This window comes from Artemia franciscana, chromosome 11, assembly GCF_032884065.1.
Source record: "Artemia franciscana chromosome 11, ASM3288406v1, whole genome shotgun sequence".
Lineage (NCBI taxonomy): Eukaryota > Metazoa > Arthropoda > Branchiopoda > Anostraca > Artemiidae > Artemia > Artemia franciscana.
The window spans coordinates 38,747,847-38,772,146 of record NC_088873.1 but is presented as its reverse complement, the minus strand read 5'-3'; the positions used below and the strand labels follow the sequence as shown (position 1 = coordinate 38,772,146).

Here is a 24,300-nt window from a genome sequence, read left to right as displayed (position 1 = left end):
TGTATGTAAATGTATATATTCTCTACTGTTTCGGAAGATTTCAAAACATTAAACAAAGTGGTAAAACAATTTATTTAGTAAATTCAGAAAAAGCCAAAAATATAAAGCTATTTGAAAGCTTCATGAATGGGCGTGCCTTTCATCAAATGTTCTGCACACATCCTAGGTATCTGGATTCCTTTTAGTAAAATATCTGTGACAGTCTGAAAAAAAAAATTGTGATAAGTTATCTATTTGGAGTTTAGGTTTTATAGATAAGAATATATAGGTATTATGGGGTAATTGGTGAATAGATTTGTGATAGATTTCTATAAACATACTTACCTTACGAATTAACTTACGTAACGAACTTCTATATTTGTGTATTTTTATTACATATATGAGGGGGTTTGCCCCCTCGTCAATACTTTGCTCTTTACATTAAAGCTTGAATTTTGTCCCAAATGTTTAAGAAAGACCCCTGAATCGCAAAGGCCGCAGAATAAATAGTTGAAATTACTAAAACTGCTTAGCGTAAAGAGCAAGGTATTGTGGTGGAGACGAACCCCTCTATATACATAATATTTTATGTTAGTTTTAAGTTTTAATAGTGCTCATTTCTTCCAGTTGAATTTTTTTCATTTTTTCTTAAATAATGCTAGAAAACCTGTGCCCCCTTCATGGATATTCTCTTCCCTTATGAAAAACTCCTCCATGGAAAGATCCTCCCACGTAACCCCTCCCCCCGACCCACCCCCAACCCAATGTGAAAAAGTCCCCTGAAAACGTCTGTACACTTCATAATAACTGTTATTATATGTAAACAATGGTCAAAGTTTGTAACTTGCAGCTCCTCCCCTGATGTAAAGAATATATCAGAATAATATAGGTATTTAGGACGATACTAAATATTAATTACTAACCGGATGAAAAATTAAATGCTGACAAGTTAATATTGATATCGAAATTGATAATTGAAAAGTATAGGAATGCACAAATTTGGTGAATCAAAAGAAAACAAACTTTTTTTAATTAAAGGCTTTTTTAATGGCCTAGTAAACCGAGATTTGGAAAAAAAACTGTCTGTTTTAAGAGCTAGATATTAATTCTAGGAGAAAATCTCTTCCTAGTCAGACCTAGTGGCATCTTCTGAGTCGAATTTTGCATACTGCCTGATATATAGTTGGTATAGATGCTGGACTGTATTGATCCATAGTCGATTATCGATAAAACAAATTCTGCTCAACTTTACTGTCACATTTACCGTTTACATTTATTTATATACCGTTTGTTTATATACCGTTTTATACCGTTATACCGTTTATTATCGTTTATACCGTATACCATTTATATACTGTTTACAGTCACATTTACCGTTTATCAGCTATAAATAACCTAAATATGAATATTCAAGACTATTGATACCGTAAATCTCATTCTACGAGTCGTAGTTTTGAGAGTATCTAAGACAAATGGCCCAATAGAAAATTTTCTTAGCAACACAATTAATTTTGGTAAGAACTGATAGGGCATCTTAAATGTGCCAACAGTTCGAAAAGCTAACGAAAATCTTGTCTAAAACACAAAAAATCTATAATTTCTTACTAATTGTTAAGCAAGACGCTGGTGAATCGGATGTACTTTCAGCATAAATAATGTGCTTGCTGTCCCCCCCCCAAAGATTTTAGTCAATGCAGTTAGTACAACCGGAAACTTCCAAAGCTGTCAAATTCAATAATACTTCTTCTGAGCTGATTATCAATGTTTTTCAAGCACTATACTTTACTAGCTATGCTATACTAGCAACATACTAGAATATTTTTATGGATTATTTTTTCCTGAACTTTAAGTAGAAAATTCTGCTCCGCTCAATTTAAAAATAAAAGTAAATATGCTCTCCAATGATGTAAGTTTCATTAGATCTGGATTTCTTTATCTCTGGCACAAAACAGAATTTCTAAGAAATCTGAGAAATTCTGTGTCAGCTTTTATTTTCTGTCGTTTACTGAGACTTCTTATCAAAGCTATACAAGCTATGGAAAGACCGCCCAGTCAATTCTGAATAATAACCATACCTATTATAACAATATCCTATTATAACAATAATCCTAACCATACTAACTGATCTTCACACGCAATCTTGGTTTACTAGGCCATTTAAAAAAGCCTCTAATTGAAAAAAAAAGTTTGTTTTCCAGTTTGGAAATATGGTAAAAAGGTAGCTGAAGGGGATCCACTGGATCCAGCAAATTTTTTAATGAAAATGAGAAAAAAATTTTGGGAACCTTTGCTCTAACTCAGGGCTTGTTAAACTATGGGTCGCGACCCCATTTGGGGTCGCGTAGAAAAATTATGGGGTCGCGAGTGATAAAAATACAATTTAACAAAAAATGTTTTTTAACTTGTAAAATTATTGTTATAAAGAAAAATATCCATCATCGTAGATAAATGTATCATAAAATCTTCTGGTTCGGAAAGACTGTTTATACCAGCATTTCTATTCCGATCATTATAATATCTTGTATAAATTTACTATGAATCACAAGATGTTATAGAAATTTATAAAAAAATGTCGATTTATTTTTGTCAATCTCTTAAAACCGAAATAGTCCTGATAAATATTATCAACAAAATTTCTAAGTGTTATTTTGAAGAAACTATATAAACATTTGGTGTTATTTTCATTTAGCCATTGTATGATTGTGAACAAAGTGCATGTTATTTCGAATTAGTCAGTTTAATCCTTTCGCGACCGGCGGGACCTTACAGTCCCGGCATATAAATATCCTCTGGGAGCTTCTTAATTGATTAATAACACCAGAATTGAACGATGTGCTTCAGGATGCTGTTAAGGTCATAAATTTGATTAAGAACTATGCCTTAACAGTCGCTTATTTTCAAATCTCTGTAAGGATACGAATTCCAACTACACAACTTTGTTATTACATGCAGAAGTAAAATGGTTGTCAAGAGGTCAAAGTTTAAAAAGATTATTGTTATTGAAGGACGAGATAGAAATATTTTTAACTGAACGAAAATGTGAATTTGCTGCTTTTTTTCAAAATGACTTGTGGCTATCCAAGCTGTGTTATTTGTCAGATATTTTTGCGAAGTTAAACGATCTTAACTTGTCTCTTCAAGGAAAAAATTGCGATATATTTACTTCAAACGACAAAATTGAAAGTTTTATTAAAAAGATCAGCATTTGGAAAAGTAGGGTCGAAAAAATTCGTTCGAAATGTCTTCCGGTGTCAACAATTTTGTAATTCAGAAAATTCATCGTAAAAATTTTATATTGTAATATTATGTAAATATTGATTTACAAAAAATAGTTTGGATTCAAAAGCCGTTTTGGATTGGCTTAAGTGAGATTGATCATCTGCCACTTAAAGCTCAAGAGGAATTTGCCGAGCTTTCGTGTGACTCAAACTTAAAACTACAATTCCAAAAAAGCTCTTGACTGAATTCTGGATCTGAACTAGAACTGAATTTCCCACAATCGCTGATATGGTGTTAAATGTACTTTTGCCATTCAACACCACATATTTATGTGAAGTTACTTCCTCAGCTTAAACACATTAAATCCCAATATAGTTCAGCGATAAAAAATGTTGAAGAGGTCTTACGTCCAGCAGTTTCAAACATTACACCAAGATTTAATTTCTTATCCAATAAACAATAGGCACATCCATCTCATTAAATTTTTAACGTAAACTTTATTTTAATATTTGCCACGCAACTACTTGGATATATTCGAGAGAATTAAACAAAAAAAACAAGTTTTTTTAAATGAAAGTAAGGAGCGACATTAAAGCTTAAAACGAACAGAAATTACTCCGTATTTGAAAGGGGCTTTTCCTCCTCAACGCCCCGCTCTTTACGCTAAGGTTTGACTCTTTTTCTTAACTCTATATTTTAAAACAGTAAAAAACTTTAGCGTAAAGAGTGGGGCGTTGAGGAGGAAAAGCCCCTTTCACATACGGAGCAATTTCTGTTCGTTTTAAGTTTTTAATGCCGCTCCTTACTTTCATTTAAAAAAAACTTGTTTTTTTTTGCTTAATTTCTGGACGTTTTTGAATTAATGCATGGTTTGATCTTGGCTCACCGCACATAAATAATTAAAACGAAATTTGCATATTAATTTTTTGGGTCTAAATGGCTTTTTAATATCTTTAATGGGAAGATTTTGAGAAAAAAGGAGCGAGGGAGGAGGCCTAGTTGCCCTTCAAGTTTTTGATTACTTAAAAAGGCAACTATAACATAATTTTTTACGAACGTTTTCATAAGTAAAAAATATATGTAACTTACGAATTAAATTACGTAGCAACTTCTATATTCATATGTTTTTATTGCGTATATGAGGGGGCTCACCCCTCGTCGATACCTCGCTCTTTACATTAAAGCTTAAATTTTGTCCCAAATCCTTAAGAATGACCCCTGAATCACAAAGGCCGTAGAATAAATAGTTGAAATTACTAAAAATACTTTAGCGTAAAGAGCGAGGTATTACGAGGAGGTAAACCCTTGATATACGTAATAATTTCTGTTCGTTTCAAGTTTTAATGCTGCTTCTCACTTTCAGTAGAAAAAACTTTTCATATTAATTTTTTCATTTTTTTTTTTTAAATAATGCTAGAAAATCCTGCGCCCCACTCCATTGAAAGTCTCTTCCCCCATGAGAAGTTCCTCCATGGAAAGATCCTCCCTGGTAACCCTCCCCCTCAAATATCCCCCCAAACGAAAAAAATCCCCCTGAAAACGTCTCTACACTTCCCAGTAACCATTACTATATGTAAACACAGGTCAAAGTTTGTAACTTGCAGCCCCTCCCACGGGGACTGCGGGGTAAAAGTCGTCCCCAAAGACATAGTTATTGGGTTTTTCGACTATGGTGAATAAAATGGCTATCTCAGAATTTTGATCCAGTGACTTTGGAGAAAAAAGAGCGTGGGAGGGGGCCTAGGTGCCCTCCAATTTTTTTTGTCACTTAAAAGGGCTCTAGAACTTTTAATTTCCGTTATAATGAGCCCTTTTGCGACATTCTAGGACCACTGAGTCGATACGATCACCCCTGGGGAAAAAAAACCAAATAAACACGCATCCGTGACTTGTCTTCTGGCAAAAAATGCGAAATTCCACATTTTTGTAGATAGGGGCTTGAAACTTCTACTATAAGGTTCTCTGATACGCTGAATCTGATGGTGTGATTTTTGCTAGGATCGTATGATTTTTATGGGGTGTTCCCCCCTATTTTCTAAAATGAGGTAAATATTCTCAGGCTCGTAACTTTTGATGGGTAAAACTAATCTTGATGAAACTTATATATTTGAATCTCAGCATTAAAATGCCATTCTTCCGGTATCAAAATTCCGTTTTTTAGAGTTTCGTTTACTATTGAGCCTGATCGCTCCTTTGTTCGTGACCACGAACTGTCTGATTAAGACGGTCAGAATCCACTTTTGTTTTTGAAACTATAATAAAAACATTTCTATAATTTCAATTTTAGATTTTTATATGTTTCAAAACGAATTCTAAATTTATATATATTTTCATATGCATATGTATATTGTTACCTAATAAACATATCATCAAAAAATATTAATTTATTTTTCTTTTATATTTTTTTGGGGTCGCTAAGAAACTCGCAATCATAAATGGGGTCGGGAATTACAAAAGTTTAAGAAGCCCTGCTCTAATTGATCACCGTGTCTCATCATTACAAGCTTTTTTAGTTCGTAAAAAAGCTCGTAATGGATGAGACACGATGATCAGTTAAAGTAGAGGTTCCCAAACTATTTTTTCTCATTTTCAATAAAGATTTTACTGGTTCCGGTGGATCCCCTTCAGCTACCTATTTATCATATTTTTAAACTCGACAAAAGTGTGAAGATCAGATCTACCTATGAAAATTTGCTTTGTGGCTGAGTTCCAACCACAAATTAACAGTTTTTAAGAAAAAAGTGGGAATTGATTGGTTGATGAATAAACTGATTGTGCAGTGAGTAGTTGTCAAAATGTAAGATTGACCAATCAAGGTATTGTGTTCATTCAACTTATTTTTTTTACATCTACTCACAGAACAAGGTACCAATAAATTCTCACTTATTTTATTTAGAAGTAATCGGAATGAAAAAAAATAAAAAAAGGTGTACTTCCTCGTGTTGTATTTATTGAAATATGTGATCATTACACTTTTAATTAATAACCTAAAGTAAGCTCTACATTTCTACTATAACAATCACAAAATAGTCATATGTTAATGGAAAGAATCTACTTGATGAATTGAAGAAAATCATCAATATTAGGGTTCAATTTGGTTAGGAATAACCGCAGATTTTCCCCTTCTGTGCTATTCAATTTGTTCCTTTTTTCCGTTAAAAGGTTTGTAACAATACTAAAACTCTTTTCGACAAGCTATGACGATGGAAACACAATCAAAAACTTATTGTAATTACCCACAGTCTAGGATAATTTTCGGGTATTTTTGCCTGCAACCAAAATGTTTGATACCCTTTTTTAAATTTCACCTTCAGCTGTTCTTTACAAGAGTAGTTCAAGTAGCTACTCTTGTAATATAACACTGTCCAATTCTGTTTCATCAAATGGATTTATGATCCATGGTGATATTTCCTTTGCCAGAATATCTTCAAATCTGATTTTGAAGTCATCGTGCAAGGCAATTAAATGTTGAACGTATGTCTGAATCAAGGAGGCTCACTCGTGCCTCTTTAAAGAGGCGAACCACGACAATGTTAAGCGATCTTCGTTTCCAGTGGTTGAAGAGGGATGGGGGGGATGCATTTCGTAGCCCGAGCTCCAACTAAGAAACCTGCCAAATTTCATCCCCCTCCGACTGTTCCTTCATGGGGAAAATCTGGCCGAAAGTTTCGACCCCCAACCCCACCCCACCCCCTTTAACGTTGTCCGATCGGGCTGAAATTCACAAGTTAAGGTCCCCTAGGGCCCCGAAATTTCAGCTCGATCCGATAACTCCTTCCCTGTTTTCCAGAAACCACGCATAGCCACTTAATGTTCATGTTCTCCTTTTGTTTTTTTTCGCCACGCCTACAGGTCACAGCCGACATCGGATCTGGGTGTACGAAGACTCATTCGACGCGGAATTCTCCGAGTAATTTTGCTTGAAAGTTTCGTCGGAAAATCTTAACCCCCCGATTTTCTAGCTTAGAAAAACCCCATTTCCCCATAAGAGCCCATGTTAAGTTTTTTGTTGTTAAAAGTTACGAATTTCAACATTCAAGTACATCAAAATGATCAGCTCGACATGGTGAGACTGACTGAAAGCTTCAAAAAATTCTGTCTTGATCCGTAAAATTTTTATTTGAGAAAAATGACAGAAACCCTTTTTTTTCTGCCACGCCTACAGGTCACAGCCGACATCGGATCTGGGTGTACGAAGACTCATTCGACGCGGAATTCTCCGAGTAATTTTCCAGGAAAGTTTCGTCGAAAAATCTTAACCCCCCGATTTTCTAGCTTAGAAATTAATTTTTGAAATTCTTAAAAGTTATTTAAAAGTTATATTTATACACATCCAGGTATTTCGACTTCAAACATGCCCGGTTAGCTCAGTCGGTAGAGCGTGGGACTTTTAATCCTAAGGTCAAGGGTTCAAGTCCCTTATCGGGCGGTTTTTTTCACAAAATATGAAAAAAAACTTCGTTTTCTTAAAGAGTTAAAACAGCTGCGTCCCAAAGTCGAACCTTAAAACGTACAGGAATTAGGAGAGGCAGTCCTAATTCCTGTACGAGGAGTACAGGAATTATTAAATTACATCCACCATGGATTGTAGAAAAACGTACAGAAATAATATGAAAAAAACTTCGTTTTCTTAAAGAGTTAAAGAGGCTGCGTCCCAAAGTCGAACCTTAAAACGTACAGGAATTAGGACAGGCAGTTGGGGGGCTGCCGCCCCCCAAACCCCCCGCTTTTAAAGACTCTTCTGTACAGGTTTTTTGTTGTGGGGGGCTGCCGCCCCCCTAATCCCCCGCTCTTGGCTTCGGAAAGGCCCTCTTTTAATTAAAAAACAAAAAACCTATACAAAAGAGTCTTTAAAAGCGGGGGGTTTGGGGGGCGGCAGGCCCCCAACTGCCTCTCCTAATTCCTGTACGTTTTAAGGTTCGACTTTGGGACGCAGCCTCTTTAACTCTTTGAGAAAACGAAGTTTTTTTTTCATATTATATCCTCATTAAAGCGATCTACCTTTGACACTTTTAAAAATTGGGAAAGCTCAAACCACTAATATTTTGCTTAATATATTTCAATTTTTCAAGAAAAGCTGAAATTACACCCTTTGGTTTTATTAAACTGAGACTGTCTCCTTATAATTGTAAGTTAATGTCATCAAATTTTTTGAGCAAATCTGTCAAATACGCAATGTCTTCTTTCGAATTTGTCAGGTTTTCTCTTAAATTTGGATCTTTTCTTTTCAGAAACTCTAATACTGATTCAAAAATTGAGTAAAATCTTGTTAAAAATATACTCTTCGATAACCAGCTTACTTCAGTATGTAAGAGCAATCTTAAAATTCTTCATAATTTTTATTGCACAATTGTGAAAATAAAAACTGTGAAAAGTTAACTGGATTAATCACAAATTGAAGTAATCGGTGCAATTTATCAATCAAAGTTTTCGCTATTAGATGTTGTTGGTGGATGACACAGTGAATTACAATTACCTCTGGTATAATTTTTTAAGATGGCTTATTAACCCAAGATATCGCCCGACCATGGCAGGAGTTCCAAAATCTGTTGATTTTTGAACTAAAATTGAATAATTTCTGGGAATCAAGTCATGGCTAATTGTAGAAAAAGCCAAGACAGATAGTCTAATTGAGTGAGAGGCAATTATGGCATTAATTCCCTATATTACGGTTTTTTAACAATGATGTTAGTTCATCAAACAGTTCGTGGTGACGAACTGTAGTAAGGAGCGACCCGGCTCAATAGTAACCAAAAGTCTAAAAAATGGAATTTTGGTACCAATAGCTACATCTAAAGAATTGCATTTTAATGCTGATTTTAAATATATAAGTTTCATCAAGTTTAGTCTTACCAATCAAAAGTTACGAGCCTGAGAAAATCTGTGTTATTTTAGAAAATAGGGGGAAACACCCCCTAAAACTCATTGAATCTTAACGAAAATCACACCATCAGATGCAGCGTATCAGAGAACCCTACTGTAGAACGCCCCGCTCTTTGCGCTAAAGTTTTTTACTGTTTTAAAATGTAGAGTTAAGAGAAAGAGCCAAACTTTAGCGTAAAGAGCGGGGCGTTGAGAAGGAAAAGCCCCTTTCATATACGGAGTAATTTCTGTTCGTTTTAAGTTTTGATGTCGCTCCTTACTTTCATTTGAAAAACGTTTTTTTTATTTAATTTGTTAATAGATAGATACGTCTAATCTAGAATCAGTCCATGAGTCATTCCTGGGGCAGTAGATAACAAACCAAGGTTGATAGTCATGGAGCTAAGATAGTCATAGAACCTATAGTTTTCCAATTGTTTGGTTAAATGGCATGGCTAAAACGGCGGGAGTAAGTCTGCCTCTCTTATTGGACCAAGGCTCGTATTGGTCTATATTGGCCCCAGAGAGTGGACCATACTCTGCACAGTGGGTCTCTTTTCATTTTTTTTCCTTCAATTTTTGAAAATATTCCAAATCTTTATTTATTTTATCAGGATGACACCTTCTTAGATGATCTTCGAGCTTCGATGGTTTCGTAGAATCATTGCTCAAAACTTTGTTGAACAAGAGGCATATGGGCAACCGCTTGTCTGCTTCTGATGGTAAAAAACCAAACTTTAAATAATCAAAACTGTATTGTCGACATTTCTTCTTGGATTCAGCCATGTTTCGTATTAATTACCTACCTATACATTAAAAAAAACACTGTTTTAGTAAATTTATGGTGGTCTTAAATAACAGAATAGGGATGTTTGAACAGAAAGGAGTAATGAAATTAATAAATTAATTATTGCCAATTATTTATTGGCTATTTGGACAGACAAAGAGCACTGAAATAATAAATTAATTATTACCAATTAATTTTTGGCTAATTGAACAGAAAAGGAGCAATAAAATTAACAAATTAGTTATTGCCAATCAATTATTGGCTATTTGTACAGAAAAGGAGCAATAAAATTAATAAATTAATTATTGTCAATTAATTATTGGCTATTTGAATAGAAAAGGAGCAATGAAATTATAAATTAATTATTGCAATGAAATAAACAAAGAACCGTCAGAAAACGTATTCTTTATCTTAAAAGCAATAAATCGCTAAGATCAGTAATAGAGTTTTATGAAAACTACTGAGCCGATTTCATTTTTAGTTTTTTTACGTGTAAAATAAATCCTTTAATAATAAATTAAAAATATGAAGTCATAGCATAGAGACAGGTTAATACTTACTTTTCCGACGCTGACTAACACAAACATCGATTCACTTTACTTTTCTTTCCGAAAATTCGGAAACAAATAAAAAACATTTATCCTTAGCATTCATATTTATATTGGCGAAGAATCAAACAAGGTCATGCAAGATCGCCAGCACATTCACCAAAAGCCATATCTCGTCCCTTTGTACGTCTAAACAAGCGTTGCAGAAGGCGATGACGGCAGCGGCAGCGCTTTGGAAGTCTTGATACGTTGTAGTGAATATAAAATATGCAAGTTTTTACAAGTAACAGTCGCTGAGCTTCTTGAAATAATTTCTGCCAACATTTAGCAATAATATATTAAGATATTAATATTACAATATAATAATATATATTAATATAATATATATTAATATAATATATATTATTATATATAATGATAATATATATTAATATATTATAATAAATATATTAATATATTTAATATATTAATAGGTGAAGTCAAGTCAACATTTTAATTATTCACTATCGAAACCAGATAAAATTTTATGGACCCCCTTTTACTGATTGTGGACCCCCATTTTCTGTCACACCAATGTAGACCCCCGTCAAGCTTCCCGTGCACCCCTGGGGGTCCACCTGAACCACTTTGGGAAAAACTGAATTAAAGTATCAAACAGCCTTAAACTGAGGTAGCATTCAGTTTATAGTTATTGTAATTCGTCACATTATAATGAGGATAGCGTACACTTTGACTTACACCAAGACGAAGGATCTCTCATATCCTGCTTCCCCTTCATCTCCAGTTCCCCAGATTACCATAATTTTACTCCCAAATTGCATTCTATTTTATACAATATCCATATATTAATGCGTTTCCTAATATCCTTCACCAAATAAATTATTGTGGAGGGGCCTGTCAATATGCATAACAGCAAGAAGAAGGTGTAAACACATATTTTGCTTCAAAAAAAGCGAAGTGGTTGCACCTCTGAAATATTCTCCTTTTTGTCCGGTGTTTGCGTTTGCCTTAAAAAACCCCGCTCTCGATCTTTCTTTCTTCAAATTTGCTTCAAAAGATGCGAAGTGGTTGTACCTCTGAAATATTCTCCTTTTTGTCTTGTGTTTTTGTTTCTCTTAAGAAACCCGGTCTCGATCTTTGTTTCTTCAAATTTGCTTCAAAAGAAACAAAGTGGTTGTACCTCTGAAATATTCTCTTTTTAGTCCAGTGTTTTCGTTTGCCTTAATAAACCCGCTCGTGATCTTTATTTCTTCAAATTTGCTTCAAAAGAAGCGAAGTGGTTGCATCTCTGCTCCCGATCTTTTAACCCTGCTCCCGATCTTTTATTTCTTCAAATTTGCTTCAAAAGAAGCAAAGTGGTTGCACCTCTGAAGTATATTTTCTTTTAGTCCAGTGTTTTCGTTTGCCTTAAATAACCCCGCTGTCGATCTTTATTTCTACAAATTTGCTTCAAAAGAAGCGAAGTGGTTGCATCTCTGAAATATTCTCGTTTTTATCTTGTGTTTTTGTTTGCCTTAAAAAAAAACCTGCTCCCGATCTTTATTTCTACAAATTTGCTTCAAAAGAAGCGAAGTGGTTGCATCTCTGAAATATTCTCGTTTTTGTCTTGTGTTTTTGTTTGCCTTAAAAAACCCTGCTCCCGATCTTTATTTCTTCAAATTTACTTCAAAAGAAGCAAAGTGGTTGCACCCCTGAAGTATATTTTCTTTTAGTCCAGTGTTTTCGTTTGCCTTAAATAACCCTGCTGTCGACCTTTATTTCTTCAAATTTGCTTCCAAAGAAGCGAAGTGGTTGCACCTCTGAAGTATATTTTCTTTTAGTCCAGTGTTTTCATTTGCCTTAAATAACCCTGCTGTCGATCTTTATTTCTTCAAGTTTGCTTCAAAAGAAGCAAAGCGGTTTCACCTCTGAAATATTCTCCTTTTTGTCTTGTGTTTTTGTTTCTCTTAAGAATCCCGCTCTCGATCTTTATTTCTTCAAATTTGCTTCAAAAAAAAAACGAAGTGGTTGTACCTCTGGAATATTCTCTTTTGCTTCAAAAGAAGCGAAGTGGTTGCATCTCTGAAATATTCCTTTTTATCCAGTGTTTTCGTTTGCCTTAAATAACCCCGCTGTCGATCTTTATTTCTTCAAATTTGATTCCAAAGAAGTGAAGTGGTTGCACCTCTGAAGTATATTTTCTTTTAGTCCAGTGTTTTCGTTTGCCTTAAATAACCCTGCTGTTGATCTTCATATCTTCAAGCTTGCTTCAAAAGAAGCAAAGTGGTTTCACTTCTGAAATATTCTCCTTTTTGTCTTGTGATTTTGTTTCTCTTAAGAAACCCGGTCTCGATCTTTGTTTCTTCAAATTTGCTTCAAAAGAAACAAAGTGGTTGTACCTCTGAAATATTCTCTTTTTAGTCCAGTGTTTTCGTTTTCCTTAATAAACCCGCTCGTGATCTTTATTTCTTCAAATTTGCTTCAAAAGAAGCGAAGTGGTTGCATCTCTGCTCCCGATCTTTTAACCCTGCTCCCGATCTTTTATTTCTTCAAATTTGCTTCAAAAGAAGCAAAGTGGTTGCACCTCTGAAGTATATTTTCTTTTAGTCCAGTGTTTTTGTTTGCCTTAAATAACCCCGCTGTCGATCTTTATTTCTACAAATTTGCTTCAAAAGAAGCGAAGTGGTTGCATCTCTGAAATATTCTCGTTTTTGTCTTGTGTTTTTGTTTGCCTTAAAAAAACTCTGCTCCCGATCTTTATTTCTACAAATTTGCTTGAAAAGAAGCGAAGTGGTTGCGTCTCTGAAATATTCTCGTTTTTGTCTTGTGTTTTTATTTGCCTTAAAAAACCCTGCTCCCGATCTTTATTTCTTCAAATTTACTTCAAAAGAAGCAAAGTGGTTGCACCCCTGAAGTATATTTTCTTTTAGTCCAGTGTTTTCGTTTGCCTTAAATAACCCCGCTGTCGACCTTTATTTCTTCAAATTTGCTTCCAAAGAAGCGAAGTGGTTGCACCTCTGAAGTATATTTTCTTTTAGTCCAGTGTTTTCATTTGCCTTAAAGAACCCTGCTGTCGATCTTTATTTCTTCGAGTTTGCTTCAAAAGAAGCAAAGCGGTTTCACCTCTGAAATATTCTCCTTTTTGTCTTGTGTTTTTGTTTCTCTTAAGAAACTCGCTCTCGATGTTTATTTCTTCAAATTTGCTTCAAAAGAAACGAAGTGGTTGTACCTCTGAAATATTCTCCTTTTTGTCTTGTGTTTTTGTTTCTCTTAAGAATCCCGCTCTCGATCTTTATTTCTTCAAATTTGCTTCAAAAAAAAAACGAAGTGATTGTACCTCTGGAATATTCTCTTTTGCTTCAAAAGAAGCGAAGTGGTTGCATCTCTGAAATATTCTCGTTTTTGTCTTGTGTTTTTGTTTGCCTTAAAAAACCCTGCTCCCGATCTTTATTTCTTCAAGTTTGCTTTAAAAGAAGCAAAGTGGTTTCACCTCTGAAATATTTTCCTTTTTATCCAGTGTTTTCGTTTTCCTTAAATAACCCCGCTGTCGATCTTTATTTCTTCAAATTTGATTCCAAAGAAGTGAAGTGGTTGCACCTCTGAAGTATATTTTCTTTTAGTCCAGTGTTTTCGTTTGCCTTAAATAACCCTGCTGTCGATCTTCATATCTTCAAGTTTGCTTCAAAAGAAGCAAAGTGGTTTCACCTCTGAAATATTCTCCTTTTTGTCCATGGTTTTCGTTTGCCTTAGAAAACCCCGCTCTTGATCTTTATTTCTTCAAATTTGCTTCAAAAGAAGCAAAGTGGTTTCACCTCTGAAATATTCTCCTTCTTGTCCAATGTTTTCGTTTGCCTTGAAAAACCCCGCTGTCGATGCTTATTTGTTCAAATTTGCTTCAAAAGAAGCGAAGTGGTTACATCTCTGAAATATTCTCCTTCTAGTCCAGTGTCTTCGTTTGTCTTAAAAAACCCCGCTCTCGATCTTCAGTTCTTCAAATTTGCTTCAAAAAAAGCGAAGTGGTTGTACCTCTGAAATATTCTCCTTTTTGTCTTGTGTTTCTGTTTGCCTTAAAAAACCCGCTCTCGATCTTTTTTTGTTCAAATTTGCTTCAAAAGGAGCAAAGTGGTTCCACCTCTGAAATATTCTCCTTTTTGTCTTGTGTTTCTGTTTGCATTAAAAAAACCGCTCTCGATCTTTATTTGTTCAAATTTGCTTCAAAAGGAGCAAAGTGGTTGCGTCTCTGAAATATTCCCTTTTTGTCTTGTGTTTCTGTTTGCATTAAAAAACCCGCTCTCGATCTTAATTTGTTCAAATTTTCTTCAAAAGGAGCAAAGTGGTTGCATCTCTGAAATATTCTCCTTTTTGTCTTGTGTTTCTGTTTGCCTTAAAAAACCCGCTCTCGATCTTTATTTATTCAAATTTGCTTCAAAAGGAGCAAAGTGGTTGCACCTCTGAAATATTCTCCTTTTTGTCCAGTGTTTTCGTTTGCCTTAAAAAACCCCGCTCTCGATCTTTATTTGTTCAAATTTGCTTCAAAAGGAGCAAAGTGGTTGCACCTCTGAAATATTCTCCTTTTTGTCTTGTGTTTCTGTTTGCCTTAAAAAACCCGCTCTCGATCTTTATTTGTTCAAATTTGCTTCAAAAGGAGCAAAGTGGTTGCACCTCTGAAATATTCTCCTTTTTGTCTTATGTTTCTGTTTGCCTTAAAAAAAAAACCCGCTCTCGATCTTTATTTGTTCAAATTTGCTTCAAAAGGAGCAAAGTGGTTGTACTTCTGAAATATTCTCCTTTTTGTCTTGTGTTTCTGTTTGCCTTAAAAACCCGCTCTCGATCTTTATTTGTTCAAATTTGCTTCAAAAAGAGCAAAGTGGCTGTACTTCTGAAATATTCTCCTTTTTGTCTTGTGTTTCTATTTGCCTTAAAAAACCCGCTCTCGATCTTTATTTGTTCAAATTTGCTTCAAAAGGAGCAAAGTGGTTGCACCTCTGAAATATTCTCCTTTTTGTCCAGTGTTTTCGTTTGCCTTAAAAAACCCCGCTCTCGATCTTTATTTCTTCGAATTTCCTTCTGGCAAACTAATATGGTTTATGAATCATCTTTGAATACAAATTCCTCCTATTAGTCTTTAATTCCTTCTAACATCACATTTTTCTGAAAGAAGAGCACCTTTTTTTTTATATAGGAGAACGGAAAACATATGCTTAAGGGGAAACGTCGGGCAATTTAGAAATAAACTGCATAGCAGCATTATTTTTTTTTTTAAAGAAAAACCTTATCCAATAAAAGTGACTATAAATTGGCTAAGTTTTTTCTCGTTCACTTAATTTTTTTTTTATAACCTGGGTTGTTTTCATTATACCAAATTTATTGAAGGAAAATATACCAATAATAAAGTTTACTTACCCCACAGCCTTCTATACAAATGAAAACTGAGAATATAATATACCAGCTAGCACAGAACCCAGCAACAGGAAATCCAATAAGAATCAGTAGTATGAGCCAAAGGATTGACCAAACGGCCTTACCAGCATCAGCCATTCTTTCTATTTTGAATTAAAAACTAGATTGGCTGAATATCGACACTCCCAATCTAAAATAGAAATACTAATTTGGTTTTATTCTATTGAGTCAGCAAACCATATTTTGTAATTTACTGATACCGTCACAACTGTAACTCTTGGGTTTATTTATTGTAGGATTATCTTTTGTCATGAACCTAATTTAGATTTATTTATACTTCAAAACCTGAGTTCTCCACGGGCACGTGAACTGAACGGGCACGGGCACGTGAATTATTTCACTGCTGTTTGGATGTTTTCTAATAATTGGAGGCAATACTAAATATGTGGATGCATCAGAGAAAAATACAATAACCGTAAAACATTTGAAGGAAAATGTGTTTGAATTCACAGATAATCCCTAAATTCCACGATAGTATTCTAATTATAGCTTTAACTTGGTAGCCTATATAAATGATAAATTTTCGTCAGTAATAATCCCAAGGTGCTTAACGAAACTTGACCTCTTAACATTTCCTTTCGGTGAAGTTATTTCCGTAATCCAAGAATAATAATCTGGAGACCCTGAAAAGATAGCAAAATTTGACTTATTTATATTTAGGTCAAGCCGGTTTGTCTTCAACCAAAGACATGTCGTAGTCATTGCAGCATTAATTGTTGAGGTAAGTTGTTGTTCAATTGAAGCAACACACATCAGTGTCGCATTATCACCAAATAAGGGTGTAGTGATTTTGGATCCCGAAGGTGCAGGATCCACTAGATCTCTAATTCTAGAAGTAAATGCAACATCATTCGGCAGATCATTAATAAAAATCAAAAAAGAGTGGGACCTAACACAGAGCCCTGGGGGATACCAGATTTATCAAGACTTTTACTTGAAGAAAATCCATTAATGTGAACATACTGATCTCTATTTCGGAGGTAATCACAGAGCAAAGCCAAAGTATCCTCCCTTAGTCCATGAAATTCACATTTTCAAAGCAGTAGTTGGGGGTCAACAGTGTCAAAAGCCTTAATCAAATCAAAAATTAGACCAGCTACTCTAAGCTTATTGTCAAGAGCTCCATTGATTACCGAAGTTATATATGATAATGCCATCTCTGTGGTTCTCCCCTTCCTGAGGCCAAATTCAATTGGATTTAACAGCTTATGTAGTTCCAAATGATCATAAACTCTAATTTTAATACACTTTTTAGCACACGAGAAATAACAGGTAAGACCGAGATAGACTAATAATTTCCAATATCATTTTTATTACCGCCTTTAAAAACAGGGGTAATCTTAACAATTTTCAAGCAATCAAGAAACGTTCCCCGTTTCAAGCACAAATTAACGAGGGAAGTAAGAACATCAGCAACATAAGAAAACGCATCACTTGTTTTTTATTTAATCTATATATATAAAAATAAGTTGTTTGTCTGTGGGTCTGTCGAGTGACGTCATGTCATCATGTCGTCATGAAGTTAGTTGTCGTCATGTTTGTTATGACGACGACGTCATTAAAAGTATTTAAGAAAATCGTTCAAAGACAAATTTTTAATTGTAAGAAGATCGTGGACGGAAAAATGTTTAATTGTAAAATGACTGAAGAACCTACAATGGCAACAGCCGAGGAAGCTGCTCAAAGAGTCTATGCCAAAAAACTTGCGGCTGATAGAGAAAGTAAGAAAAGAAAGCGTGCCGAGGAATCACAAGAACAGCAAGAAAACAGGCTTGCGGCTAAAGAACGCAAAACTGCGCAGTTCGATGAAAATCCACCTGGACAGCGAGAGTCAAAACATATCAAAACTGAAAATGAGAGCGATGATGATTGGGTTTGGGATTTTGACTTGGATAAGGTCATCAATACCTACCAGATTTTAGTTTAAAAAAAACAAGCCGAAGTAGCTGAGTTGGCAAAGCTTTATGTTTCAGGTTCTAGGTCCGAGAGGCTCCAGGTTTGAACCTTGGCTTTAGCATTAATACAAAAGAAGAAAAAAACTAAAAAAGGTAAAACTACAAAAAATAACTAAAAAGAAAATACTAAAAAACTAAAAAAACACAAAAAAAAGGTAAAAAAGAAAAAAGTAAAAACTACAAAAAAACTAAAAAGAAAAAAAATAAAGACTAATAAAAAAACTAAAAAAAAACTAAAAACTGAAAAAGAAAAAAAAACTAAAAAAAGGAAAAAAACTGAAAAATAAAGGAGAAAAAGAAAACTTAAAGCCGGGACACAGGGAATATAAATGACGACCGGGACACTCAAAGAGAAATTACAGACTGGGACACTGGGACACAAATAACGACCGGGAGATATAAATGACGACCGGGACACTCAAAGATAAATTACAGACCGGGACACAAATGACGACCGGGACACAGGGAGTATAAATGACGAACGGGACGTTCAAAGAGAAATTACAGACTGGGACACTGGGACACAAATGACAACCGGGATACTGGGAATATAAATGACGACCGGGACACAGGGAATATTCGATTAGCAATCACCATCAACAAAGCTCAAGGGCAATCATTAGAATAATGAGGTATAGATCTGAATACAGATTGTTTTTCCCATGGACAATCTTATGTTGCATGTTCAAGAGTCGGTAAACCTGACAATCTATTTATATGCACAGACAATGGGACATAGAAGAATGTTGTATATTCCCAAGTTTTACGTAGTTAAAAACATATATATATATATATATATATATATATATATATATATATATATATATATATATATATATATATATATATATATATATATATATATATATATATATATATATATATATATATATATATATATATATATATATATATATATATATATATATATATATATATATATATATATATATATATATATATATATATATATATATATATCTATAACGAAAAGAGAAATCTTTGCTCTTTTATCTGTATTCACAGGTGGGACACAGGGACACAACTACAATGGCGCGTAACTAATATGGCGCGTAACGACTTACGCGCGCGGGGGGGGGGGGCATGCGGGCGCGAAGCGCCCCCACCAACTAGGTGTTGGGGTGGCGCGAAGCGCCACCCCAACAGCTAGTTATATATAAAACCTACCATAGAACTAGTATATCCTCAGCATGGAGCCTCCTGTACGTGATTAAATAAAAAAACAGTTTTTTTTTAACTGAAAGTAAAGGGCGACATTAAAACTTGAAACGAACAGAAATTACTCCGTATATGAAAGTGGCTGTTCCCTCTCAACGCCTCGCTCTTTACGCTAAAATTTGACTCTTTCTCTCAACTCTACATCCTAAAACAGTAATAAACTTTAGCGTAAAGAGCGGGGCGTCGAGGCGGGAACATCCCCTTTCATATACAGAGTAATTTCTGGTTGTTTAAAGTTTTAATGTCCTTCCTTAATTTCAGTTAAAAAAGCTGTTTTTTTATTTAATTTCTGAACGTTTTGAATTAATGCATGTTTTGATTTTGTCTCTCCGCACATCAATAATTAAAACGAAATTTGCATATTAATTTATATCTTTGGCTAAATGGCTTTCTCATAGTTTTGATCGCACGATTTTGAGAAAAAAGGAGCGGGGGAGTAGGCCTAGTTACCCCCCCCCCCCCCCAGGTTTTTGGCTACTTAAAAAGGCAACTAGAACTTTTAATTGTACGAATGTTTTTATTAGTAAAACATACGTAAATTACGAATTAGCTTACGCGACGAACTTCTAAATTCGTATGTTTTTATTACGCACTAGCTGTTGGGGTGGCGCTTCGCGCCACCCCAACACCTAGTTGGTGGGGGCGCTTCGCGCCCCTCCAAGCCCCCTCGCGCGCGTAAGTTGTTACGTGCCATTGTAGTTGTGTCCCTGTGTCCCACCTGTGAATATAGAAAGATATATATATATATATATATATATATATATATATATATATATATATATATATATATATATATATATATATATATATATATATATATATATATATATATATGTATGTGTTTGTTTTAACTACGTAAAACTTGCGAATATACAACATTCTTCGATGTCCCATTGTCTGTGCATATAAATAGATTGTCAGGTTTACCGACTCTTGAACATGCAACATAAAACTATCCATGGGAAAAACAATCCGTATTCAGATCTATACCTGATTATTCTAATGATTGCCCTTGAGCTTTGTTGATGGTGATTGCTAATCGAACAGTCCCTGTGTCCCCGTCGTCATTTATATATCCCCCTGTGCCCCCGGCATCCCCCTCGTAGTTGTGTCCCTGTTTCCCGGTCGTCATTTATATTCCCAGTATCCCGGTCGTCATTTGTGTCCCAGTGTCCCAGTCTGTAATTTCTCTTTGAGCGTCCCAGTCGTCATTTATATTCCCTGTGTCCCGGTCGTCATTTGTGTCCCGCTGTCCCGGTCTGTAATTTGTCTTTGAGTGTCCCGGTCGTCATTTATATCTCCGGTCGTTATTTGTGTCCCAGTCTGTAATTTCTCTTTGATTGTCCCGTTCGTCATTTATATTCCCTGTGTCCCGGCTTTTAGTTTTCTTATTCTCCTTTATTTTTCAGTTTTTTTCCTTTTCAGTATTTTTCTAGTTTTTTATTAGTTTCTAGCTTTTTTTTCTTTTTAGTTTTTTTGTAGTTTTTACCTTTTTTAGTTTTTTTAGTTTTTTTTCTTTTTTAGCTTTTAGTTTTTTACCTTTTTTTGTTTTTTTGTTTTTTAGCTTTTTTAGTTTTTTTAGTATTTTCCTTTTAGTTTTTTTGTAGTTTTTACCTTTTTTAGTTTTTTTTTCTTCTTTTATATTAATGCTAAAGCCAAGGTTCAAACCTGGAGCCTTTCGGACATAGAACCTGAAACATAACGCTTTACCAACTCAGCTACTTCGGCTTGAATACATTCGTTTTGAGCAGCTTCCTCGGGTGTTGCCATTGTAGGTTCTTCAGTCATTTTACAATTAGAAATTTCTCTTTCAACGATCTTCTTACAATTAAAAATTTGTCTTTGAACGATATTCTTAAATACCTGTGTCCTGGTCGTCATTTATATTCCCTGTGTCCCGGTCGTCATTTGTGTCCCGGTATCCCAGTCTGTAATTTCTCTTTGAGTGTCCCTGTCGTCATTTATATTCCCTCTGTCCCGGTCGTCATTTGTGTCCCGGTCTGTAATTTCTCTTTGAGTGTTTTTTCTTTTTAGTTTTTTTTAGTTTTTTACCTTTTTTCTTTTTTCAGTTTTCTTTCTCTTCTTTATTTTTCAGCGTCACTATGAAATACATATCGCCGAACCTTTGTTTTTTTAACTAAAATCTGGTAGGCATTAATGACCTTATCCAAGTCAAAATCCCAAACCCAATCATCATCGCTAGCATTTTCAGTTTTGATATGTTTTGACTCTCGCTGTCCAGGTGGATTTTCATCGAACTGCGCGGTTTTGCGTTCTTTAGCCGCAAGCCTGTTTTGTTGCTGTTCTTGTGATTCCTCGGCACGCTTTCTTTTCTTACTTTCTCTATCAGCCGCAAGTTTTTTTGGCATAGACTCTTTGAGCAGCTTCCTCGGCTGTTGCCATTGTAGGTTCTTCAGTCATTTTACAATTAAACATTTTTCCGTCCACGATCTTCTTACAATTAAAAATTTGTCTTTGAACGATTTTCTTAAATACTTTTAATGACGTCATCGTCATAACAAACATGACGACAAATAACTTCATGACGACATGATGACATGACGTCACTCGACAGACCCACAGACAAACAACTTATTTTTATATATATAGATGACTTTTAAGGGGTGTTTCCCCATATTTTTCAAAATAAGGCAAATTTTCTTAGGCTCGTAACTTTTGATGGTTAAGACTAAACTTGATGCAAATTATATATTGAAGATCAGCATTAACATTCGATTTCTTTGATGCAACTATTGGTATCAAAATTCCGTTTTTTTAGTTTAGGTTACTATTGAGCCATGTCGCTCCTTACTATAGTTTGTTACCACGAACTGTTTGATAGACGTAAGATATACATAAAGCTAGCATGTCACTAGCATAGAGCCGCAAATGATGAGTTTTGTATGATTATTCGTCTTCAGTTTTTCAGACACTGCTATTTGTTCACTGCTATGGCATCACCATCATTAAACAGCTTGCGTCTTTTGTCTCTCTTAGACTTATTCTAAAGGCCTTGAAAATCGAAAACAACAGCTTTTCTACTATTCCAAGAGTAAGGTGGGCATATTATAATTTTGGTAATTCTTCCCTTTTTTACTGATATATTGTGAAAACCAAGTGTCCAGAGTGTCACATTACTGAAATGGTCAAATAAGGGATTTTTGTGGATGAATATTTTTTCAGCAGAAAAGAAAACTATTTCAAAATAAAAAAAATAGCCTTTTTACTATTCTTACCACTTGAAAATAGTCAAAATCCGATTTGAACAATAAATGTTTCGGCTCATATCTTTAGACCAAGAATTTTAATATTACTGACTGTGCTCACTTTACGCCTGTTTTATGATTTTGTGCGTTATCTTCTGCTAGATGATAAGTTCCAGAAGATATAAGCAAACAAACATTGAAGACGATAACATTCTTTACTTTTTAAATATAATGTAAAATATTATATAAAATATAATATAAATATAAAATATAATATAAAATAACATTTTAAAATATAAGCGGGTGTAGCAGATAATAAAAACAGACCGATTTATATCGGTCTGAATCTGTATATCGTTGAATTAGCTTTCGTTCCGTGAACAACTATGCATTCTGAGTGAAAAAATAACCTTTTTCTGGATAGTAAACAAAGCTGTTTGGCAAGTTTTTATGAACTTATTTTGCAATCAATCGACAAATGAAGATCGTTTTTGAAACCTGTTTGACTAGTTTTTTAGACACTTGTAAAGAGATTTTCATACAAGGATTTAAGAATTGGAATATATAAGAATTCACAATATGGCGGATGAAGACGCACCACAGTCAGTGCTTGTCACCACAGTCAACGCAAAACTCGGCTTATTGCCACATGTGATTATTAAAGGACAGTTGACACAAATTAATGCAGAAAACCAAAAGCTTAGTCAAGAACTTGTGGTAACGAGGAAAGAACTTGGTGAAGCAAACCGCCGTATTCGGTATATAGAAACCGAAGTGATGAGAACAAACGTGATTATTTACAACTTACGACAGAGAGACTCACTACTAACTACGCTTAAAGAAGAAGTTGTATCTGGATACCCGAATTTCGTCTTTGGAGCTCCATCGTAGCGAGGTAAAGGATGTTTTCCGGATGAGGTCAGGAGCAATTTTGCTGAAAATACAGTGCGCAGATACCCGAAACTTTATTCTGAAAAGCGGCCGTACGTTTCGGAACGACGGAGTGGAACGACGTTTCGGAACGACGTGGCCCCGGACTACACATTGGAGGAAAGGAATGCGCGAAGCCACTTAAAAAATAGTCATGAACCAAGCAATTGAAGAGGGAAAACCCGTCAGATTACGGGGAATAAAACTTTTTGTCGATGGAACTCTCTTGGTTTATGATGAAGAGAGTAGAAAAGTTAAAGAGGTCACCCGGAAAAATATAACTAGGCCTTGGTCCCACTGTGGTCGAAGTGACTCTCAGAGCTCAATGGATAGTGCCTCCTCGGCCCAGACAGTAGTAAACGCGGCGGTCACCGCCGAAATTCACCAGGAACTAAACAGTCAGACTAGTGCTACAGAAGTAAATGTTGGATCATCTGGGTCGAACCCGAGGTCTAAGCCCGCCAGGAAAGCGGATCAGATGATCATCCCGGAAGAACGCAATAGGCTGAATAATCGTCCACAGAGACCACAGAGAGAGAGTCAATTTTAAACGCGCACGAAAACAAAGGATGTCCGAGATACGAAAGCCCCAATGTCAGAATAGGAAGAAGCATAGCAGACTACTACAGGATATAAGCAAGTATCGGAAAATGTGAGTGCATTTGACGTTATGTGTTTAGCGGAAACTTGGCATGACCCCAACGAATCAATACTGTTTGACAGACTTTATGTAGAAAAAGTGTCGAGAAGAGAGTCGTCGAACAGAAGATATTACGTGGGTGTTATTGACCTGCTAAAGTGTAAAGTGTGACGAAATACCAGAAATTAAGTAGCAAGTCGGAAAATATAATTTAGGTCAAAGTTCTTTTTTCTGACAGACGGTAGACAGTGATCGGATCACTTTACTTGTCACCACAGAGCAGTTCCTACACAAATGAAGATACTTGGGATATTCTGGAAAAAGAGATCAAAGAAATGAAATTTAAATACCATGACCACAGTTTAACGATATTGGGAGACTTTAACGCGTACACCAGCGTGAAAAGAGAAGTAGTGGATACAGTGATTTGTGAGGAAGTGGTTCCAGCTCCGAAGACTTACGGGATTACAAGAAGTAGCATGGATGAAGGTAGGAA

The 24,300-nt window shown here is 35.1% G+C and overlaps 1 long non-coding RNA gene across 1 annotated transcript; it reads right to left on the bottom strand.

Moving 5' to 3' along the window:
- Positions 1 to 53: 53 nt before the first annotated feature.
- LOC136033197 (uncharacterized) lies at positions 54 to 22,392 on the bottom strand. The gene is made up of 3 exons (XR_010618887.1): positions 22,265 to 22,392; positions 15,778 to 15,964; positions 54 to 203 (listed from the first exon to the last, which is right to left on the bottom strand). It is a non-coding gene; the product is annotated as an uncharacterized LOC136033197 (long non-coding RNA).
- Positions 22,393 to 24,300: the final 1,908 nt, after the last annotated feature.